Source organism: Arachis hypogaea, chromosome 4 (genome assembly GCF_003086295.3).
Source record: "Arachis hypogaea cultivar Tifrunner chromosome 4, arahy.Tifrunner.gnm2.J5K5, whole genome shotgun sequence".
NCBI lineage: Eukaryota > Viridiplantae > Streptophyta > Magnoliopsida > Fabales > Fabaceae > Arachis > Arachis hypogaea.
Genome location: NC_092039.1, coordinates 21,433,445 through 21,456,711, shown reverse-complemented (window position 1 = coordinate 21,456,711; position 23,267 = coordinate 21,433,445). Strand labels below are relative to the sequence as shown.

Sequence of the window (23,267 nt, the reverse complement as noted above, 5' to 3'; positions counted from 1 at the left end):
GAGTCATTTAAAGAAGAAAAACTAAAAGTGAAGAAAAGAACGATCATACCGCGGTGGGTTGTCTCCCACCAAGCACTTTGCTTTAACGTCCGTAAGTTGGACGCTCCACTAGCTCAGTCTGTTGCTATGTAGGGATCTTCCAGGCGGAAGATCTCAAGCTCCTTGATTTTCTGCACCTTTTCACCATAGTATAGCTTCAGACGGTGTCCATTAACTTTAATAAGTTCAGAACTTAAAGGATGGCTTAGGTGATAAACTCCGTACGGTTCAGCCTTCTCTATTCTGTATGGACCTTCCCATTTGGATCTCAACTTACCGGGCATGAGCCTCAGTCGAGATTTGTAAAGGAGAACAAAATCTCCAGGTTGGAACTCTCTGTTCTTGATGTTTTGATCATGCACAGCTTTCATCTTTTCCTTGTATATTCTGGAGTTCTCATAAGCTTCTAGGCGAAGGTTCTCCAGTTCCTGCAGTTGCAACTTTCTTTCAGCTCCAGCAGTCTCAATCCCCATGTTGCACTCTTTAACTGCCCAGAAGGCTCTGTGTTCGATTTCAACTGGGAGATGACAAGCTTTTCCATAAACTAAGCAGAAGGGGCTCATCCCAATGGGTGTCTTGTATGCTGTTCTATATGCCCACAGTGCATCTTGTAGTCTGGTGCTCCAGTCTTTTCTGTGAGGCTTTACTATCTTTTGCAAGATACGTTTAATTTCTCTGTTTGACACCTCGGCTTGCCCATTAGTTTGGGGATGGTAAGCTGTTGCAACTTTATGGATTATCCCATGCTTCTTCATCAATCCTGTTAGTCTCCTGTTACAAAAATGGGTGCCTTGATCGCTCACGATCGCTCGTGGTGATCCAAAGCGGCATATAATATGGTTTCTCACAAAGGAAACAACAGTGTTAGCATCATCAGTGCGGGTAGGAATTGCTTCCACCCATTTGGAAACATAATCTACAGCTAACAATATATAAAAATATCCACTAGAATTTGGAAATGGACCCATGAAGTCAATGCCCCAAACATCAAAAATTTCACAGAAAAGCATATATTGTTGAGGCATCTCATCCCGCTTGGATATGTTACCAAATTTCTGGCATGGGTGACAAGATTTACAAAACTCAGCAGCATCTCTTAAAAGAGTAGGCCACCAGAATCCACAGTCTAAGATCTTTCTAGCTGTTCATTGGAGGCCAAAATGTCCTCTACTCTCAGATGAGTGGCAGGCCTCTAAAATAGACTGGAATTCTGATTGAGGTACACAACGTCTAATTATCTGGTCAGCGCCACATCTCCATAAATATGGGTCATCCCATATATAATATTTAGACTCGCTTTTCAGCTTGTCTCTTTGATGTTTAGAAAAATGTGGAGGAAATGTGCGGTTAACTAAATAATTAGCAACAGGTGCATACCAAGGGACTACCTCAGATACTACTTGTAAGTTGTCAAAAGGAAAATTATCATCTATAGGAGTAGAATCATCCTTAATATGTTCAAGGCGACTCAAGTAGTCTGCTACTAAATTTTGATTACCACTCCTATCCTTGATTTCTAAATCAAATTCTTGTAACAGCAGTATCCAACATATAAGTCTTGGTTTGGATTCCTTTTTAGCCAGTAGATACTTTAGAGGTGCATGGTCCGAATACACTACTACTCTAGTACCAAGTAAATAAGCCCGAAATTTATCCAGAGCAAAAACAATAGCAAGTAGCTCTTTCTCAGTAGTAGTATAATTGGACTGGACAGTGTCTAAAGTCTTAGAAGCATAGGCAATAACAAAAGGATCCTTACCTTCACGCTGAGCCAGTGCTGCTCCTACTGCATGGTTGGAAGCATCGCACATGATTTCAAATGGCTGGCTCCAATCGGGTCCTCTCACAATTGGAGCTTGAGTTAGAGCAGTCTTTAGCTTATCAAATGCTTGTTTTCAATCCTCACTGAACTCGAACTCAATATCCTTTTGTAGTAATCTGGATAAGGGAAGTGCCACCTTACTAAAGCCCTTAATAAATCTCCTGTAGAAACCTGCATGGCCAAGGAACGAACGGACTTCCCTCACAGAAGAGGGGTAAGATAAACTAGAAATAACATTCACCTTTGCTGGGTCTACAGAAATACCATTATTAGATACCACATGTCCCAATACAATCCCTTGCTTTACCATAAAATGACATTTTTCGAAATTCAATACAAGGTTTGTATTAATACATCTATCCAATACTCTAGATAATCCATCTAAGCAAAGGTTAAAAGAATCACCATAAACGCTAAAGTCGTCCATAAAAACTTCCATACAGTCCTCAATGAGATCAGAGAAAAGACTCATCATGCACCTTTGGAAAGTAGCTAGTGCATTGCACAAGCCAAAGGGCATTCTTTTATAAGCATAGGTCCCAAAAGGACATGTAAAAGTAGTCTTTTCCTGATCCTCAGGAGCTATATAAATTTGGAAATAACCTGTGTAACCATCTAAAAAGCAATAATGCGATTTACCTGACAGGCAATCCAGCATTTGATCAATAAATGGAAGTGGATAGTGATCCTTACGAGTAGCTTGGTTGAGACGCCTGTAATCAATGCAGACTCTCCATGCATTCTGAACTCTAGTTGCTATGGGCTCTCCATGCTCATTTTTCACGGTAGTGACTCCGGACTTCTTGGGCACCACTTGTACTGGGCTTACCCATTCACTGTCTGAAATGGGATATATGATACCGGCCTCCAATAGTCTGGTCACTTCCTTTTTTACAACTTCCAAGATGGTAGGATTCAATCTTCTTTGTGGTTGACGGACAGGTCTTGCTCCCTCTTCTAAAAATATTCTGTGCTCGCATACTTGAGGGTTGATTCCCATTATGTCTGCCAAACTCCACCCAATTGTGATCACATGTTCTTTGTACTTGTGTGTATATACTCTTAGGGCACTGTTTATTTTCACAACTCCGTTCAACTAACCAGCAAGTGTACTGGGTCGTCCAAGTAATAAACCTTACGTGAGTAAGGGTCGAATCCACAGAGATTGTTGGTATGAAGCAAGCTATGGTTACCTTGTAGATCTCAGTTAGGGAGATTAAAGGGTAATTGTGATTATTGGAATATAAATAAAAAGGAATAATAAAAGGGATAGAATACTTATGTAGATTCGTGCATAGGAATTTTAGTTAAGTATGTGGAGATGCTGTATGGCTCAAGGACGCCTGCCTTCCCTACTGCTTCTACTCAATCCTTCTTACTCCTTTCCATGGCAAGCTTTGTATAGGGGTTCACCATCAGCTGTGGCTACTTTCATCCTCTCGGGAAAATGATCCTATGCGGTTGTCAGTCGCACGGCTAATCGTCTGGAGGCATCACCCATGGTTGATGGCTACATCCCATCCTCGCAGTGAAAACTAATGCTCACGCACTCTGTCACAGTACGGCTAATCACCGGTTGGTTCCCGCTCCTACTGGAATAGAATCCCTTGATTCTTTTGCGTCTGTCACTAACGCCCAGCAGGTTGCAAGTTTGAAGCATGTTACAGTCATTCATTACCGGAATCCTACTCGGAATACCACAGACAAGGTTAGACTTTCCGGATTCCCAGGATCCTACTCGGAATACCACAGACAAGGTGAGACTTTTCGGATCCTCATAAATGCCGCCATCCATCTAGCTTATACCACGAAGATTTTGTTGGGGAATCTAAGAGATATACATTCAAGCCTTGTTGCATGTAGAACGGAAGTGGTTGTCAATCACACGCGTTCATAAGTGAGAATGATAATGAGGGTTATCTAACTCATTAGATTCATCATGTTCTTGGGTACGAATGAATATCTTGGAATAAGAATAAAAGAGGATTTGAATAAAAGAAAATAGAACTTCATTAATACTTGAGGTACAGCAGAGCTCCACACCCTTAATCTATGGTGTGCAGAAACTCCACTGTTGAAAAATACATAAGCAAAAGAGGTTCAGGCATGGCCGAGTGGCCAGCCCTCTCCATGATCAAGTGACCGGATGATAAAAGACTTAAAGTGGTCAAAAGATGTCTAATACAATAGATAAATGTCCTATATATACTAGACTAGCTACTAGGGTTTACATGAGTAAGTAAATGATGCATAAATCCACTTCCGGGGCCCACTTGGTGTGTGCTTGGGCTGAGCTTGATCTATCCACGAGCTGAGGCTTCTCTTGGAGTTGAACTTTGAGTTATGACGTGTTTTGGGCGTTCAACTCCGGATCATGACGTTTTTCTGGCGTTTAACTCCAGAAAGCAGCATGTACTTGGCGTTCAACGCCAAGTTACGTCGTCATTCTTCGAATAAAGTATGGACTATTATATATTGCTGGAAAGCCCTGGATGTCTACTTTCCAACGCCGTTGAGAGCGTGCCATTTGGAGTTCTGTAGCTCCAGAAAATCCATTTCGAGTGCAGGGAGGTCAGAATCCAACAGCATCAGCAGTCCTTTTGTCAGCCTTTTTCAGAGTTTTGCTCAAATCCCTCAATTTCAGTCAGAATTTACCTGAAATCACAGAAAAACACACAAACTCATAGTAAAGTCCAGAAATGTGAATTTAACATAAAAACTAATGAAAACATCCCTAAAAGTAGCTTGATCTTACTAAAAACTACCTAAAAACAATGCCAAAAAGCGTATAAATTATCCGCTCCTCACAACACCAAACTTAAATTGTTGCTTGTCCCCAAGCAACTGAAAATCAAATAGGATAAAAAAAAGAGAATATACTATAAATTCAGAAATATCAATGAATATTAATTTTATTAAATGAGCGGGACTTGTAGCTTTTTGCTTCTGAACAGTTTTGGCATCTCACTTTTTCCTTTGAAGTTTAGAATGAGTGGCTTCTCTAGGAACTTAGAATTTCAGATAGTGTTATTGATTTTCCTAGTTAGGCATGTTGATTCTTGAACACAGCTATTTTATGAGTCTTGGCTGTGGCCCTAAGCACTTTGTCTTCCAGTATTACCACCGGATACACAAATGTCACAGACACATAACTGGGTGAACCTTTTCAGATTGTGACTCAGCTTTGCTAGAGTCCCCAATTAGTGGTGTCCAGAGCTCTTAAGCACACTCTTTTGCTTTGGATCACGACTTTAACCATTCAGTCTCAAGCTTTTCACTTGGACCTTCATGACACAAGCACATGGTTAGGGACAGCTTGATTTAGCCGCTTAGGCCTGGATTTTATTTCCTTGGGCCCTCCTATCCATTAATGCTCAAAGCCTTGGATCCTTGCTTCTTAAAATTTTCGCCATTTTTTTTTGCTGCTTTTTCTTGCTTCAAGAATCAATTTCATGATGTTTTTCAGATCATCAATAACATTTCTCTTTGTTCATCATTCTTTCAAGAACCAACAATTTTAACACTCATAAACAACAAGATCCAAAGACATATGCACTGTTCAAGCATTCATTCAGAAAACATAAAGCATTGTCACCACATCAATTAAATTAAATTCAATAATAATTTCGAAAATTATGTACTTCTTGTTCTTTTGAATTAAAACATTTTTCTTTTAAGAGAGGTGAAGGATTAATGGATTTTATTCATAGCTTTAAGGCATGGTTACACACTAATGATCATGAAGTAGAGACACAAAACATAGATAAACACAATAATTAAAAACCGAAAACAGAAAGAAATAAAGAACAAGGAATGAATCCACCTCTAGTGGCGTCTTCTTGAAGAACTAATGGTGCTTTTTGAGCTCCTCTATGTCTCTTCCTTGCTTCTATTTGAATGATTCCTAGTAATTTTGGTGTTCCTCCCCTTGGTTGCTTCCAATATTTGTGTGGAGGACAGCTTATCTCCTGAGGTATCTCAGGGATCTCTTGATTTGCAGCCACATGTTCTACCACTGAGCTATGACGGCTTATATTTTTCTTTCCATCTCTCATGACTCAGAGGTGGAAGCTTTTTGTTTTCCCTTTGAGGTTTCTCTGGCTTTAGGTGCCATTAATGGTAAATGAAAAAATAAAAAGCTTAGGCTTTTTACCACACCAAACTTAAAATTTGCTCGTCCTCGAGCAAAAAAAAAGAAAAGAAGAGTAGAAGAAGAAGAAGAGAATTTTGGTAGAGAGGGAGAGGAGTGGGTTCGGCTATATGAGAGAAGAAGGGGTTTGTGTTGTGTGAAAATGAAGAATAAAGGAGAGGTATTTATAGGGAGAGGTAGGGTGGGAGTTCGGCCATTTTGGGTGGGAAAGGGTGGGAAATTGAATTTGAATTTTATGAGGGTAGGTGGGGTTTATGGGGAAGAGGAGGTTGATGTGAATGGTGAATGGGGTGATTGGGAAGAGGACTTGAGGTGATTGGTGAAGAAGATTGGGAATTGTGATATGGGGAAGAGTGATTTTGGATTTAGAAGAGAAATTGTGATTAGGATTAAGAGGTAAGGTGGGAATATGTTAGGTGGGGATCCTGTGGGGTCCACAGATCCTGAGGTGAAAAGAAATACCATTCCTTCACCCTATAGGCATGTAAAATGCCTTCATGCATCATTCTGGCGTTCAAACGCCCATTGGTGCATGTTCTGGGCGTTCAACGCCCATGTAATGCATGTTTCTGGCGTTGAACGCCAGTTTCATGCTTGTTCCTGGCGTTCAGCGCCAGTTTGTCCTCTCTGTGCACCATCCTGGCGTTTAAGGCCAGGTTGTTGCTTGTTTTGGGCGTTCAGCGCCAGAAAGATGCTCTGTTCTGGCGTTGAACGCCAGCCAGATGCATCTTACTGGCGTTGAACGCCAGTCTGCGCTACCTCCAGGGTGAAAATTTTTTTCTTCTGTTTTTGACTCTGTTTTTAATTTTTTTGATTTTTTCGTGACTCCTCATGATCATGTACCTAATTAAACACAAAAATAACAAAGAAACAAAATAAAATAAAATTAGATAAATAAAATTGGGTTGCCTCCCAACAAGCGCTTCTTTAATGTCAATAGCTTGACAGTGGCTCTCATGGAACCACAAGGTGATCAGGTCAATGTTAGTGTGTAGTCCCAACACCAAACTTAGAGTTTGGATATGGGGTTTGAACACCAAACTTAGAGTTTGGTTGTGGCTTCACAACACCAAACTTAGAGTTTGACTGTGGAGGCTCTTCTTCTTGACTCTGAACTGAGAGAAGCTCTTCATGCTTGCTCTCTTTTGTCACAGAGGGATGGCCATGTGCCTGAAACACAAAGTATTCCCCATTCAATTGAAGGACTAACTCTCCTCTGTGGACATCTATCACAGCTTCTGCTGTGGCTAGGAAAGGTCTTCCTAGGATGATGCATTCATCATCTTCCTTCCTAGTATCTAGGATTATGAAATCAGCAGGGATGTAAAGGCCTTCAACCTTCACTAGCACATCCTCTACCATTCCATAAGCTTGTCTCATTGACTTGTCTGCCAATTGTAATGAGAACAAGGCAGGTTGTACCTCAATGATCCCCAGCTTCTCCATTACAGAGAGTGGCATAAGATTTATTCCTCACCCAAGATCACATAGAGCTTTTTCAAAGCTCATGGTGCCAATGGTGCAAGGTATTAAGAACTTGCCAGGATCTTGTTTCTTTTGAGGTAGAGTTTTCTGAATCCAATTATCCAGTTCACTAATGAGCAAGGGAGGTTCACTTTTCCAAGTCTCATTACCAAATAGCTTGGCATTCAGCTTCATGATAGCTCCTAAATATTGAGCAACTTGCTCTCTAGTCACATCTTCATCCTCTTCAGAGGATGAATATTCTTCAGAGCTCATGAATGGCAGAAGGAGATTTAATGGAATCTCTATGGTCTCTAGGTGAGCCTCAGATTCCTCAGGATCCTTAATAGGAAGCTCCTTCTTGCTTGAGGAACGTCCCAGGAGGTCTTCCTCACTAGGATTTTCGTCCTCCTCCTCCTTTGTGCATTCGGCCACTTTGATTAAATCAATGGCCTTGCACTCTCCTTTTGGATTTTCCTCTGTATTGCTTGGGAGAGTACTGGGAGGAGTTTCAATAACTTTCTTACTCAGCTGGTCCACTTGTGCCTCCAGATTTCTGATGGAAGATCTGGTTTCATTCATGAAACTGAAAGTGGCCTTTGACAGATCAGAGACTATATTGGCTAAATTAGAATTATTCTGTTCAGAATTCTCTGTCTGTTGCTGAGAAGATGATGGATATGGCTTACTATTGTTCAGCCTGTTGCGTCCACCATTGTTAAAACCTTGTTGAGGTTTTTGTTGATCCTTCCATGAGAAATTTGGATGATTTCTCCATGATGAGTTATAGGTGTTTCCATAAGGCTCACCCAAGTAATTAACCTCTGCCATGGCAGGGTTCTCAGGATCATAAGCTTCTTCAGAAGCTGCCTCTCTAGTACTGTTGGATGCATGTTGCAATCCATTCAGATTTTGAGAGATTATGTTGACCTGTTGAGTCAACATTTTGTTCTGAGCCAATATGGCATTCAGAGTATCAATTTCAAGAACTCCTTTCTTCTGAGTTACTCCATTATTCACGGAATTCCTCTTAGAGGTGTACATGAACTGGTTGTTTGCAACCATGTCAATGAGTTCCTGAGCCTCTTCAGGCGTTTTCTTCAGGTGAATAGATCCACCTGCAGAATGATCCAATGACATTTTCGAAAATTCAGAGAGACCATAATAGAATATATCCAATATGGTCCATTCTGAGAATATGTCAGATGGACATCTCTTGGTCAGCTGCTTGTATCTTTCCCAGGCTTCATAGAGGGATTCACCATCTTTTTGTTTGAAGGTTTGGACATCCACTCTCAGCTTGCTCAGCTTTTGAGGAGGAAAGAATTTATCCAGGAAGGCAGTGACCAGCTTATCCCATGAGTCCAGGCTATCCTTAGGCTGTGAATCCAACCATATTCTAGCTCTGTCTCTTACAGCAAAAGGGAAAAGCATGAGTCTGTAGACTTCAGGATCAACCCCATTTGTCTTTACAGTCTCACAGATCTGCAAGAATTCAGTTAAAAACTGATAAGGATCTTCAGATGGAAGTCCATAAAACTTGCAGTTTTGTTGCATTAAAGCAACTAGTTGAGGCTTAAGCTCAAAGTTATTGGCTCCAATGGCAGGAATGGAGATGCTTCTTCCATCAAACTTGGATGTTGGTTTTGTGAAGTCACCAAGCATTCTCCTTGCATTATTATTATTATTGTCTTCTGCCATCTCTTTCTCTTGTTCGAAAATTTCTAAAAGGTTGCTTCTGGATTGTTGTAATTTAGCTTCTTTTAATTTTCTCTTCAGAGTCCTTTCAGGTTCTGGATCAATTTCAACAAGAGTGCCTTTATCCCTGTTCCTGCTCATATGAAAGAGAAGAAAACAAGAAAAGAAGAGGAATCTTCTATGTCACAGTATAGAGATTCCTTTATGTTAGTAGAAAAAGAAAGGGGTAGAAGAATGAAGAAGAGGGTTCGGATTTTTGATGAAAAGAGGTGAAGAGAAGTGTTAGTAATTAAATAATTAAAAAGAAGAAGAAAAGAGAAGAGAATTTTCGAAAATAATTTTGAAAAAGGGTTAGTGATTTTCGAAAATTAGAGATAGAATGTAATTAAAATTAAAACATGAAACAATTAATTAATTAAAAAGAATTTTTGAAAAAGAGAGAGATATTTTCGAAAATAGAAGAGGGAGAAGTAGTTAGGTGGTTTTGAAAAAGATAAGAAACAAACAAAAAGTTAGTTAGTTGATTGAAAAAGATTTGAAATCAAAATTGAAAAAGATAAGAAGATAGTAAGTTAGATAAGATATTTTTGAAATCAAATTTTGAAAAAGATAAATTTTTGAAAAAGATAAGATAAAAGATAAATAGATAAGATAAAAATTTTAATAAAAAGATATTTTGAAAAAGATTTAATTAATTTTTTTTTTTAAATTGACTTAACTAACAAGAAACTACAAGATAAGATTCTAGAACTTAAAGATTGAACCTTTCTTAACAAGAAGGTAACAAACTTCAAATTTTTTGAACAAATCACATTAATTGTTAGCTAATTTTTGAAAATATGATATAAAGATAAGAAAAAGATTTTTAAAATTGAAAATTTGACTTGACTTGTAAGAAACAACTAATTTTGAAAATTTTTGACTAAGTCAACTCAAATTTTCGAAAAATATGAGAAAAATAAGGAAAAGATATTTTTTTATTTTTGAATTTTTTAAGGAAAAACACAAAAATGACCCAAAACATGAAAATTTTGGATCAAGACACAAGATGCATGCAAGAACACTATGAATGTCAAGATGAACACCAAGAACATTTTGAAGATCATGATGAACATCAAGAACATAATTTTGAAAAATTTTTGATGCAAAGAAAACATGCAAGACACCAAACTTAGAAATCTTTAATGCATGAAAAATATGAATGCAAAAATGCACATGAAAAACAACTAACAATACAAAACAAGAAAACATCAAGATCAAACAAGAGGACTTATCAAGAACAACTTGAAGATCATGAAGAACACTATGAATGCATGAAATTTTCGAAAAATGCAAGAAAGATTTTAAAAGCATGCAATTGACACCAAACTTAAAAATTAACACAAGACTCAAACAAGAAACATAAAATATTTTTGATTTTTATGATTTTCTAATTTTTTTTGTATTTTTATTTTATTTTTTCGAAAATAAGGTTTGCAAAAACGAAAAAGAAAAGAAAAATTTTTGAAAAAAAAAAATTTGAAAAGAAAATTACCTAATCTGAGCAACAAGATGAACCGTCAGTTGTCCATACTCGAACAATCCCCGGCAACGGCGCCAAAAACTTGGTGGACGAAATTGTGATCACATGTTCTTTGTACTTGTGTGTATATACTCTTAGGGCACTGTTTATTTTCACAACTCCGTTCAACTAACCAGCAAGTGTACTGGGTCGTCCAAGTAATAAACCTTACGTGAGTAAGGGTCGAATCCACAGAGATTGTTGGTATGAAGCAAGCTATGGTCACCTTGTAGATCTCAGTTAGGGAGATTAAAGGGTAATTGTGATTATTGGAATATAAATAAAAAGGAATAATAAAAGGGATAGAATACTTATGTAGATTCGTGCATAGGAATTTTAGTTAAGTATGTGGAGATGCTGTATGGCTCAAGGACGCCTGCCTTCCCTACTGCTTCTACTCAATCCTTCTTACTCCTTTCCATGGCAAGCTTTGTATAGGGGTTCACCATCAGCTATGGCTACTTTCATCCTCTCGGGAAAATGATCCTATGCGGTTGTCAGTCGCACGGCTAATCGTCTGGAGGCATCACCCATGGTTGATGGCTACATCCCATCCTCGCAGTGAAAACTAATGCTCACGCACTCTGTCACAGTACGGCTAATCACCGGTTGGTTCCCGCTCCTACTGGAATAGAATCCCTTGATTCTTTTGCGTCTGTCACTAACGCCCAGCAGGTTGCAAGTTTGAAGCACGTCACAGTCATTCATTACCGGAATCCTACTCGGAATACCACAGACAAGGTTAGACTTTCCGGATTCCCAGGATCCTACTCGGAATACCACAGACAAGGTGAGACTTTCCGGATCCTCATAAATGCCGCCATCCATCTAGCTTATACCACGAAGATTCTGTTGGGGAATCTAAGAGATATACATTCAAGCCTTGTTGCATGTAGAACAGAAGTGGTTGTCAATCACACGCGTTCATAAGTGAGAATGATAATGAGGGTTATCTAACTCATTAGATTCATCATGTTCTTGGGTACGAATGAATATCTTGGAATAAGAATAAAAGAGGATTTGAATAAAAGAAAATAGAACTTCATTAATACTTGAGGTACAGCAGAGCTCCACACCCTTAATCTATGGTGTGCAGAAACTCCACTGTTGAAAAATACATAAGCAAAAGAGGTTCAGGCATGGCCGAGTGGCCAGCCCTCTCCATGATCAAGTGACCGGATGATAAAAGACTTAAAGTGGTCAAAAGATGTCTAATACAATAGATAAATGTCCTATATATACTAGACTAGCTACTAGGGTTTACATGAGTAAGTAAATGATGCATAAATCCACTTCCGGGACCCACTTGGTGTGTGCTTGGGCTGAGCTTGATCTATCCACGAGCTGAGGCTTCTCTTGGAGTTGAACTTTGAGTTATGACGTGTTTTGGGCGTTCAACTCCGGATCATGACGTTTTTCTGGCGTTTAACTCCAGAAAGCAGCATGTACTTGGCGTTCAACGCCAAGTTATGTCGTCATTCTTCGAATAAAGTTTGGACTATTATATATTGCTGGAAAGCCCTGGATGTCTACTTTCCAACGCCGTTGAGAGCGCGCCATTTGGAGTTCGGTAGCTCCAGAAAATCCATTTCGAGTGCAGGGAGGTCAGAATCCAACAGCATCAGCAGTCCTTTTGTCAGTCTTTTTCAGAGTTTTGCTCAAATCCCTCAATTTCAGTCAGAATTTACCTGAAATCACAGAAAAACACACAAACTCATAGTAAAGTCCAGAAATATGAATTTAACATAAAAACTAATGAAAACATCCCTAAAAGTAGCTTGATCTTACTAAAAACTACCTAAAAACAATGCCAAAAAGCGTATAAATTATCCGCTCATCATCTGCCAAACTCCACCCAATTGCCTTCTTATGCTTCCTCAACACATCAAGTAGCTGTTCTTCTTGTTGAGAAGTCAGTTCTCTTGCAATAATAACCGGAAACTTCTGCTCATCCTCAAGGTAAGCATATTTGAGATGTGGAGGGAGAGGTTTCAATTCTAACTTTTGATCGTGGACAGACTCTGGGTTATCTGGGGCTTGTGAAAATGGTGAAGTGTCTTCATTGTCAGTTAAGAGGATCCCCACACTTGGACTTTGTCCAGTATGCCTCTCTTCAAACTCTTCCTTTTGAACTTCAGCCACACTTTCGTCTATGACATCACACTGGAAGATAGAACGATCTTCTGGGGGGTTGTCAATGACTCCATTCAGATTGAAGATTACTATGCGGCCATCTATTTCAAAGGAGTATGTCCCTGAAAAAGCATCCAATTTGAATTTTGATGTCTTCAGGAATGGTCTTCCAAGTAGGATTGATGATGGCTTATTTGAGTCATTATGGGGCATCTCCAAGATATAAAAATCAGTGGGAAATGTGAGCCCTTTAATGTTCACCAAAACATCTTCAGCAACTCCAGCAACTGTAATAATGCTTTTATCTGCTAACACAAAATGAGCTGCCGACCTTTTTAAGGGAGGGAGCCTTAAAACATCATATATAGACAAAGGCATTATACTGACACATGCTCCTAAATCACACATGCAATCATAAATTACTACACCACCAATAGTACAACTAACTATGCAAGGACCTGGGTCACTACATTTTTCAGGTAATCCTCCCATTAAAGCAGATATAGAACTACCTAAAAGAATAGTTTCTAATTCATTAATTTTGTCTTTATGGATACATAAGTCTTTTAGAAACTTTACATATTTAGGTACTTGCTGAATAACATCAAAAAGGGGAACAGTTACCTCAACCTTTTTGAATATTTCTACCATTTTAGGATCAGGTTCCAGCTGCTGCCTAGGCTTCCTTGCAAGTTGTGGGAATGGAATGGGAGTAGTGTTTTCTGTGGTGCCTGCACCTTTTTTTGCTTCTTCCTGTGGTTGAGCTATTTCTTCTTCAATTGTGTCCTGTATATCCTCTTCCTCTTCAACATCTTCGATTTCCACCACCTCTTCAGCTGAGGCGTATTCTGGTGAGCTTGGTTCCTCCTGATTCCTCTCCTGCAGTATGGTTCCGGACCTCAGGGTGATGGCATTAATGCCTCCCTTTGGATTGGGTAATGGTTGAGAGGGGATTCCAGTGGTGCTTGAAGGTTGGTTACTGGAATTTTGTGCTGAACCAAGTTATGTCATAAAAGCTTGCAGAGTAGAGGTGAAACCATTCAGACTGGCGTTAATACTCTTCACGATGATATTTTCCATGGCCAGTTGTCTTTTTTCAAAAGCTTGTAACAATTCTTCATTAGAAGATACAGAAGAATGAGTAATTTGAGAGGGTTGCTGCTGATTGTTCGGTGGTCCTTGGTTTTGCCTAAGGTGAGGTGCTCGGTAAGGTTGATTTTGCTGCCTGTTGTTGTAATTATTCCACCTCTGATTTCCCTGATTATCTCTGCCTCCCTTATTATTGTTGTCTCTCCAATTCTGGTTTGAATTGTCTTGCCATCCATGGTTATTATTTCCACTTTGATTGTACCCTTGGTTGGGGCGGTCATAGAAGTTGTGAGTGGATGCCACCATGTTGTCTTCTTGTTGGAGCTGCGGGCATTCATCAGTGTAATGGCTGTAATCAGCACAAATTCCGCAAATTCTTTGTGGGACTAGTTGTTGGTTTTGCTGCGGTTGAGTTTGCTGAGCTTGTTGATTTAACTGCATTTGCTTCAGCAGGTTGGTCATTTCACAGATGCTTCGATTTAGAGCAGCAGTCTCTATGCCAGAAGATACTTCTGCAACGGCCTTGCTTCTGTCTGTGGTTCCGAGTAGATTCAGCTAAATCACTGATCAATTGCCAAGCTTCATCAGTGGTCTTGTACTTCTTCATAGACCTATTGCTGGCACTTTCCAATGTAGTCTTATCTTGGGGCCTCATACCTTGTGTGACATATCTGAGTAGCACGATCTTGTCAATCATGTGGTGGGGGCATGCTTCCAGAAGATTATTGAAGCGCTCCCAGTATTCAAAGAGAGTCTCACTGTCATCCTGAACAATTGTAGAGATATCCTTCCTCAGTTTATCAGTAACTTCAGATGGGAAGAATTTCTCCAGGAACTCCTTTCTGAGTGTATCCCAGTTGGATACGTTTGCTAGAGGTTGAGTGTAGTACCACTCTCTTGCTTTTCCCTCAAGAGAGAACGGAAAAGCTTTCAGCAGAATTAAAGTTTCATCAGCGCCATCACGCCTGACAGTAGAACAGGCTGCCTGGAAATCTCTCAAGTGCTTGATAGGCTCTTGAGCAAGTAGGCCATGAAACTTCGGCATCAAATTTAGCAGTGCGGTCTTTATTTCAAAATCCGTAGCTACCGCTGGATGATGCGCTTGAAACGGTTGCAGTGTAAAATCAGGAGCTCCTTCCTCCTGAATGGTAATTCTTCTAGCTGCCATGTTTTCTGCACGTAAAACAACCGAATCAGTAGAACGGGGGCTAGTTTCTTCCTCAGATTCACTTTCAGATCCGCCCTCAGAGCGGACTAACCTACGCTGTTCTCACCTTATTCGTGAAATTGTTCTTTCAATTTCAGGATCGAATATTAGCAAGCGCGGATCAGGAAGTGAACGTGTCATTTAACGGAAGAAACACGCAGCTTATAGTAGCAAAATTAAATAAAATACAAATAAATAAATTCTAATTAATAAAATAAGCACTCTATTGTAACTCCCCGGCAACGGCGCCAAAAATTGATGGAGTGCAGAAGCTGGTGAATTAAAAATTTATTAAAATGGTTGCGTTGCAAGTATAGTTCTTAACTCATCGAAAATCTGCCTATCAATTTAGAAATATGTCACTGAAAGTTTAAATTAAAATTACTGGGAGTTTTAAGTCCCAGGTCGTCTCCCAACGAGTTGCAGAAAAGTGTGATGTTTTATTAATCAGATATTCCAAAAAGAGTTGAGCTAAGTAAATTGGGAATTAAATTGAGGAATTTTAAATAATAGAAATAAAAGGCCTTGATTGGGAATTGATTGGTTAGAATCTCTATCATTGATGGTGTGATTGTAAGATTAATTTATAATTAATAGTTGTTCCGTTTGGTTATCTCTTACTAGGTAAGAGAAAGTCAAACAAGTGGAAATGCCAGATCTGTTCACAAGTTGCAACCCACTTAGTTCAAAGGGATTGGCATCGGTGACAGGATAGCAATCCAACATTCAACCCAATTACAAATTTTTCTTCCAATCCTTCCAACTCAAGAGTTCCTTTTTAATCAACTCCCCATCAAGTAATGAAACTACTCACTCATTGTAAATAAAAAATCCATGGCATATGAAAGGGAATTAAAAGAAGACATGATTATTGGAATGGAAATTAAATTAAGAAGAAATAATCCTTGCATTAATTAATCATAAAAATATCTGAATGACAAAATTGAGCAAAACAAAGAACATGGAAGAATAAAACCAAGTTAAGAGAACAAACTAGAATGATGAAGTCTTGATGAGGAAATGACTCTTTTCAATGTTCCAATGCTAAGACCAATTGAAAATTAAAATTCTAAAAACTAGAGAGAAAAACCTAAGAGAGTGAAAAACTAGATCTAAAAACTACTCAATGAATGTGTCTGCGTTGTTTCTGCATATTCTCTGACTCTAGTCTGCTGTTTCGGGCTGAAAACTGGGCCGAAATAGGGTCCAAAGTCGCTAGTTTCAGATTCTGCAGTTTATGCAGATCGCGCATGTCACGCGATCGCGTCGTCCATGCGGACGCGTCGCTGGCGCTTTTCCTCTTCACGCATTTGCGTCGTCCACGCTACCACGTCGCTTATGCTTTCCAATCCGCGCGGCCGCACAAGCCATGCGGCCGCGTCACTACGATTTACGCTCCTTCGCGCGGTCGCGTGAGCCATGCGACCGCGTCACTTTTCGCTGGTTATCTTCTTCAATTCTTGTGTTCTTTCCATTTTTGCTAGCTTCCTCTCCAATCTCCGTCTCATTCATGCCCTATAAAGCCTGAAACACTTGACACACAGATTATGGCATCGAATGAAATAAAGGAGAATTAAAATTAAATAATTAAAGTCTCTAGGAAGCAATTTTCAAACATGTAATAAAATCAGGAAGGAAATCTAAATGCATGCTAAATTGATGAATAAGTGGGTAAGGATCACGACAAAACCACACAATTAAACACAATATAAACTATAAATTAGTGGTTTATCAATGGGACATGGACCGAAGTGGATTACAATATTCGTCAGGAGTTACTTTGTCATTGTGCGAAATGGTCAAGGGTCGGGTTGATAGTTCACTCCAAGAAAAATGCACATCATGCTATTAACAATATCATAAATATTATAACATAAATGGATATAAATTTTACCGAACAATACAGATATCGTGATCTGCTAACACATGTGGACGATGAACCCAACATAATTTACAGTTTAGCCAACCTTCTAGTTTCATGTTCTAGCAGACATATTACTATATTATTCTATTCTACCAAATAATATACCATCCAAAGAAAATATAACATAATTATCTAGTTAGTAAATCCTATTTAGCTACCCTTTTATCACAGTATTTAAAAAACAACAAATTTTATTCTAATAATTTCGAGTAGCTTACTGAAGTACGCAATTAGATGACTCAATCACAGTTGACATATACTCAAAGTGTCCCATAAATACATTTTTCAACTTGTAAATGATCAGACTCAAAATTCTATAACTCTTCCAAAAAATTTACAATCAAACTTTTAACTAAGCTACAATAATTTAGAACTATTGAACTATTTATTTTAATTGTATTTTGTTGAGTAAAGAATAAAGAAGATAAAGACTTGCCTCACATTATAGTCAATGAAAAAAATTAATACATTTTAATCAATATAAAATATTTTGCTTGGAGAAACTGGATGCAAATAAAGCCTTATGCATTGTAGGTCTTAGATTCAAATCCCATGCTATTTTTGGAATTAATCTGCATATATTTGTTTCCTAGCGTGTTTACCAGTTCTAGACATACATGTGTTGACTGGTTGACTAGTTCGGTTTGGATGTCGATTTACACTGATTTTATCGGTTTATTTTTTTAAACGATCAAAACACTAATCTTGATTGATTTAGGATTTAATTCACCAGTTTTTTGATCGAATTGGCCGATCCAATTTAGTTTTAACAACTATAGTCTTACTTAAATAAAAACACAAAATAGTTAAAAACTTAAATTAAATTTGGGCTATGGCAATGTGGGCTATGGCTGCTAGTAAGGTTTGTTGTTCAAATACAAAGCGGGTCAATTGGTCCGGTTCTATTCGATTTAACTAATTCAAAAGTCAAAATGGTCTTGTACTTGGTTTGATCCGGTTTGAGATTTCGGTCCGTCAGTTTTTTCAACCAAATTAGTCGATTCGATTCAAAATTAACAACTATAGTTTTAATTTGTTTTTGCTCTCATGTACTTTTTTTATTTGGTAATATTGCTGTTTTGTATTCTAAGTTAATTAGTTTGTTCATGTGTTGTTTAAAAATCTTAAAAATAAGAATCGAAAAATACTTATTGAGTACAAATCATTATATGAGACTTCTTTATATTTTAAAAAAATAGATATTTTTAATTGTATTTTTTATTCAAATTAAAAAAGAATAGTTAAAAAAATGGAATAATTAAAGAAATTAACTCCAATTTTTTAATTATTTTATTAAAAATTAATTATTTAAAATAAAAAATTAATAAATATATATATCAATTAGGCAAACATTCCCGCATTAGCAATCTCAGGCTATCAGTCAAGCGGACACTTTCGCATTAGTAATTTGGTACAAGTCCCATTCAACATACAATTCTCAACTTTCGTTCCTGCCAAATATGGACATACCCCTTTGGATTGAAATTAAAATTATAATTGGATTTGAAGGCAAACTTAATAAAAATCAGCTGCTACCCTAAGAAGATTTAGAAAAATATATCAGGCAGCTTTGTTTTTGAAAAATTTATGACAAATCTAATTATAATCCGATACTTCCAAATTTTGGTGAGAATACACTTAACACCCTTAAGTTTTAGGACAAATAAAGTTTAGGTCCATAGCACCTCGTTTGGTTAATTAAATGCCAGTTGGAAGTGCTGCCTTGTTTCTTTAAATTGGTTTTGAATTTTCTGCGAACAGCCCAGCTACCAAGAGACATAACTAACTCTAGAAAATAGCTATGGATATAAAATTTATACTCACTTAAAATAGACTAACGGATCTTTAAAATTCTTTTGGAAGAAACTCAAAATACTAAATAAATCAACAGATCTAGTGGCTGAAAATTGATATTGCAGAACTATATAACCAGAAAAATTTCTGCAATAACCACTAAAGTTAAAAAGTTCACATCTTCCAAATCACTTGGCCAAATTTCCTGAAATTTTTATGGAGGAATCGTGATCTATTGAAGTTTATTAGAAATATAATTTTTTTTGTAAAAATAGACCAAATTACTCTCAGAATTTATTTTAAGTTGCTGCCCAATCTGTTTTCAAAATTTCTGCAGCAAGGCTTCCTAACTTTCAACAACCAAATTTAATCCTCTAAGTTTTCAACTTATACCAATCAATAATTCTCATTACTCATTACCTTATCTACATAAATTATGTCATAACTCTGGCCAAAAGCCTCAGTTTGATTATTGCGATCAAGACATTTAGCTACCCGGTTGGTAGCAGCTACTGAATCACGTACAGCAGTGACCATAGTGTTTATGGATTCGAGAATAGCCGTTGCATCAAGAAAATTTCCCTCACTTGTTCTCTCCAGTCGAGGGCATCCTCGCCTATTCCCAGCCATTTGAGTTCTATCAATACCCAATAATCAATATTAAGGTGATCAGTTTTAATATATCAAAATCAAGTATTAATAATACTACAATGGATATCACAAACCTTCATGCATAATATATTACAAAATATCCTAATGCTTGACATAAAAAGATTCAAAGTATGCAAGGAAGCATAATTAGTCCATCTCAAGGCTCAAAGGATGAACTGCTTTGATACCAACTTGTAACACCCCAACTTTTGACATCATGACCAATATTAATCTTTTAGGTGTTACTTGTCGCAAGGACCTACTTGACTTTAGACTCGGATTCCATAAGAAAATGTTAATATAAGCCTTTATTGATTCAACGTAATTAACTTATCTATCATGAAAAATCGTTTAGTTGCTCACAAGATTAATACTTAAAGCCATATCACAGATAAATACATGGTAATAGAAAATATCATATATACATATATACAAATATATACATGAGTTAAGTTTAGAGATACATGTTATCTATCAAAAGTTGAATACTACATCAAGTTATATGTACAGATACAAAAGAGAAAGTTAGTCACAACCCTCACACGGGTTTTCTAAACTGGAACCAAACTACTAAGAGGTCCTACCCTTTTAAAAGTACTACAAAAGCGAGGAGAAAGTAATACTACTAATCATCAAAAAGAGTAAAAAGTCAGCTAGGTCAATCTCTAGAATGGTCTTCAGCTAGAATGAAGACGTAGGGCATGCCGGGATCGAAACGGGGGCGATCTACCGAAACTCAACGGACTCCTCTGTCGATCCCATCTGGGAAAGGGGGAAAAAGAAAGAGAAAAAGAGTGAGAACTTAGAGTTCTCAGCAAGGTAAAACAGGAACCTAAGGTCTTTGTCTTTAATTTATCATGAAACAGAAAAAGAACAAACACAAAAACATAGGGCACAAACATACACACAATAAGTAAATAGTATAGACAATTAGGAAATGGCAATAAATAATTCACAGGAAGTTCATATGCGCAAATAAGATGATGCATGCATGTTTCTAGCGCAGGCCATGAACTCATGTGTCGGTTGTCTACCCGCAACCCGACATTACTCGGGGCGACCCCCAAATATGGCCTCTTTACCGTGTCAGTTAGGCACAATTATCATCATGGACGAACCCGTGTCAGTTAGGATATCTTGGCATCACGGTAAGAGACAAGCTATCAGTTAGGCAAACATTCACGCATTAGCAATCTCAGGCTATCAACGGACACTTTTGCATTAACAATTTGGCACAAGGCCCATTCAACATACAATTCTCAACTTTTGTTTCATTCATTGTTTCTCATTTTCTTTTTATTTTACCTCCACATCACCAATTACATACACGTACCTCAACATCACCGTTTTATCATACATACCTCCTCATCACTATTTAATTACACAACCCTCCGCATCACCATTTAACATCAGCTCTTTTGGAAAAAATCTATCCTTTTCTTTTCATTTAATTAAGGTCATGTATCCTGCCAAATTTGGACATACCCCTTTAATGGAAAACTTAATAAAAATCTGCTGTTGCCCTAAGAAGATTCAGAAAAATACAACAGGTAGGTCTGTTTTTAAAAAATTTATGATAAATCTAATTCTAATCCGATACTTCCAAATTTTCATGAGAATACACTTAACATCCCTAAGTTTTAGGACAAATAAATTTCAGGTCCATAGCATCTCGTTTGGTTAATTAAATGTCAGTTGAAAGTGTTGCCCTATTTCTTTAAATTGGTTCTGAATTTCCTGCGAATAGCCCAACTTCCAAGAGACATAACTAACTCTACAAAATAGCTATGAATATGAAATTTGTACTCACTTAAAATAGACGGATAGATATTTTAAATTCATTTAGAATCAACTCAAAATACCAAATAAATCAAAAGATATAGTGGCTGAAAGTTGATACCGCATAACTAGAAAACCAGAAAAATTTTGCAGCAACCACTAAAGTTCAAAAATTCCCATCTTCCAAACCACATGGCCAAATTCTCTAAAATTTTTGTGGAGGAATCTTGACCTCGTGAAGTTTATTAGGAAAATAACTTTTGCCTGTAAAAACAGGCCAGATTGCTCCTAGAATTTATTTTAAGTTGTTGTCCAATCTGTTTTCAAAATTTCTGTAGCAAGGCTTCCTAACTTTCAACAACCAAATTTAATCCTCTAAGTTCCCAACTTATACCAATCAATAATTCTCATTACTCATTACCATATCTACATAAATTATATCATAACTCTGTCCAAAAGTCTCAGTTTCATATTGATAAAGAAATAAAAGGATAAATAAGACAAGAATTGAAATTGAATAGAAAAGATAAATTGTAATTGACAAAAACAAAAAGGATAGATTGAAATTGAGTACAAAGAGAATCACTCTACTTTCTACCCAATTTTTTGACACAACAAGAAAAGGACTCCTCAACCTAACTTGTCAACGCCATAGTTTGGGAATTGAATCAAAGGGACTCATCAACCTTTTACCCAATTCCCCGATACAATATGAGAGGGACTCCTCAACCTCAATTGTTCACACCATGGTTTCATCACGAAACCAAAAAAGGGGTTTTCAAACTTCTAAATTATTCTATACTACGACTACTCTAGTTTATGAGGTATTTATAACCTCTTATTTGGTTAAAATATAGAAAACTTTAAACCCGCAAACATAAGGCCCAATCTAGTAATTAAATAAACAAAATCAAAATACATCAAATTAAATTAAAATATTCAAAAAATGTAAATTAATATCTTCTAAATAACACTTGAACTCTTCATATCATGAATATTTGAAGCACGTATCATTCTCCTCTTCTTCAAAAAAGATTCGTCCTTGAATCTTGTAGGTGAAAACAAGAACACAAACAGAATTTACATAATTTACATCATATAATCACACTTTTACAACATTAAAAATTTGCACTACATCCAACAACAATAATTCAACCAATTAACAGAATTTCAGCAGCATCAATCATACTAGCTCATTATCATCAATAAAAAATTACGTCTAAATAATCACCCATAGCTAATCTACAATTCTATTCCTTACCTCTTTTTAAAATTAAGGATTCTATTTCTGCTTCTTTCCTAAATCAAAACCCTAGCCACACAAAATTGGAGCTTCGGTCTCTCTTCTAAGGACAAAAGGCCGACCTCAGCGTGAGCAAGAGAAGAGTTTTTACTTATGGTTACTACTGTTTTAGCAAGAATTGAAATTAGAATAGCAGTGGTAGAATAAGAGAAAGAACGGAATTTCTTTCTTTGAATTTGAAGAAAAGGAAAAAAGAAAGTTGCTGGTTCTCACCCAACAAGGATGCTTCGAAGATTCAGAGCAATGAGAGGTGGGGCGTCTATCCTCTTGCTGCGGATGTCTTCTTCCTTCCTCTTCAGCTTCGTTTTTCTTCTCTTCTCTGTTCTTCTTCTTTGTCTTGTGCGTGTCTTCGATTTGAAGAGAATGAGGAGCATTAGATTCATCAGGTGGAAAAAAGGAAGTGGGGTGAGGTGGTGCAGAGGCTTCGTGTCTTCTCCTCACTTCAACACAGCATCAACGCACGTTTGAGGAAGTGTAACCGGAGTTCCAAACGGTGCTGAGAGGGAAAGTAATCAGGGTTGGGTTGAATTAAGGAAAGCTTGATTCGGTTGAACTGGGAGAAGGAAAAGAAAACCGTGACTTTAAAAGGGGGAAGGAAAAATTGGGTTAATAGTTGGTAAAGCATTTAGGATAATTTCTCAACTAAATCATTA

The 23,267-nt window shown here is 37.5% G+C and overlaps 1 non-coding gene across 1 annotated transcript; it reads left to right on the top strand.

Moving 5' to 3' along the window:
- The first annotated feature begins 14,647 nt into the window (after positions 1–14,647).
- Positions 14,648–14,755, top strand: LOC112799451 (small nucleolar RNA R71). The gene has a single exon (XR_003201032.1). It is a non-coding gene; the product is annotated as a small nucleolar RNA R71 (small nucleolar RNA).
- Positions 14,756–23,267: the final 8,512 nt, after the last annotated feature.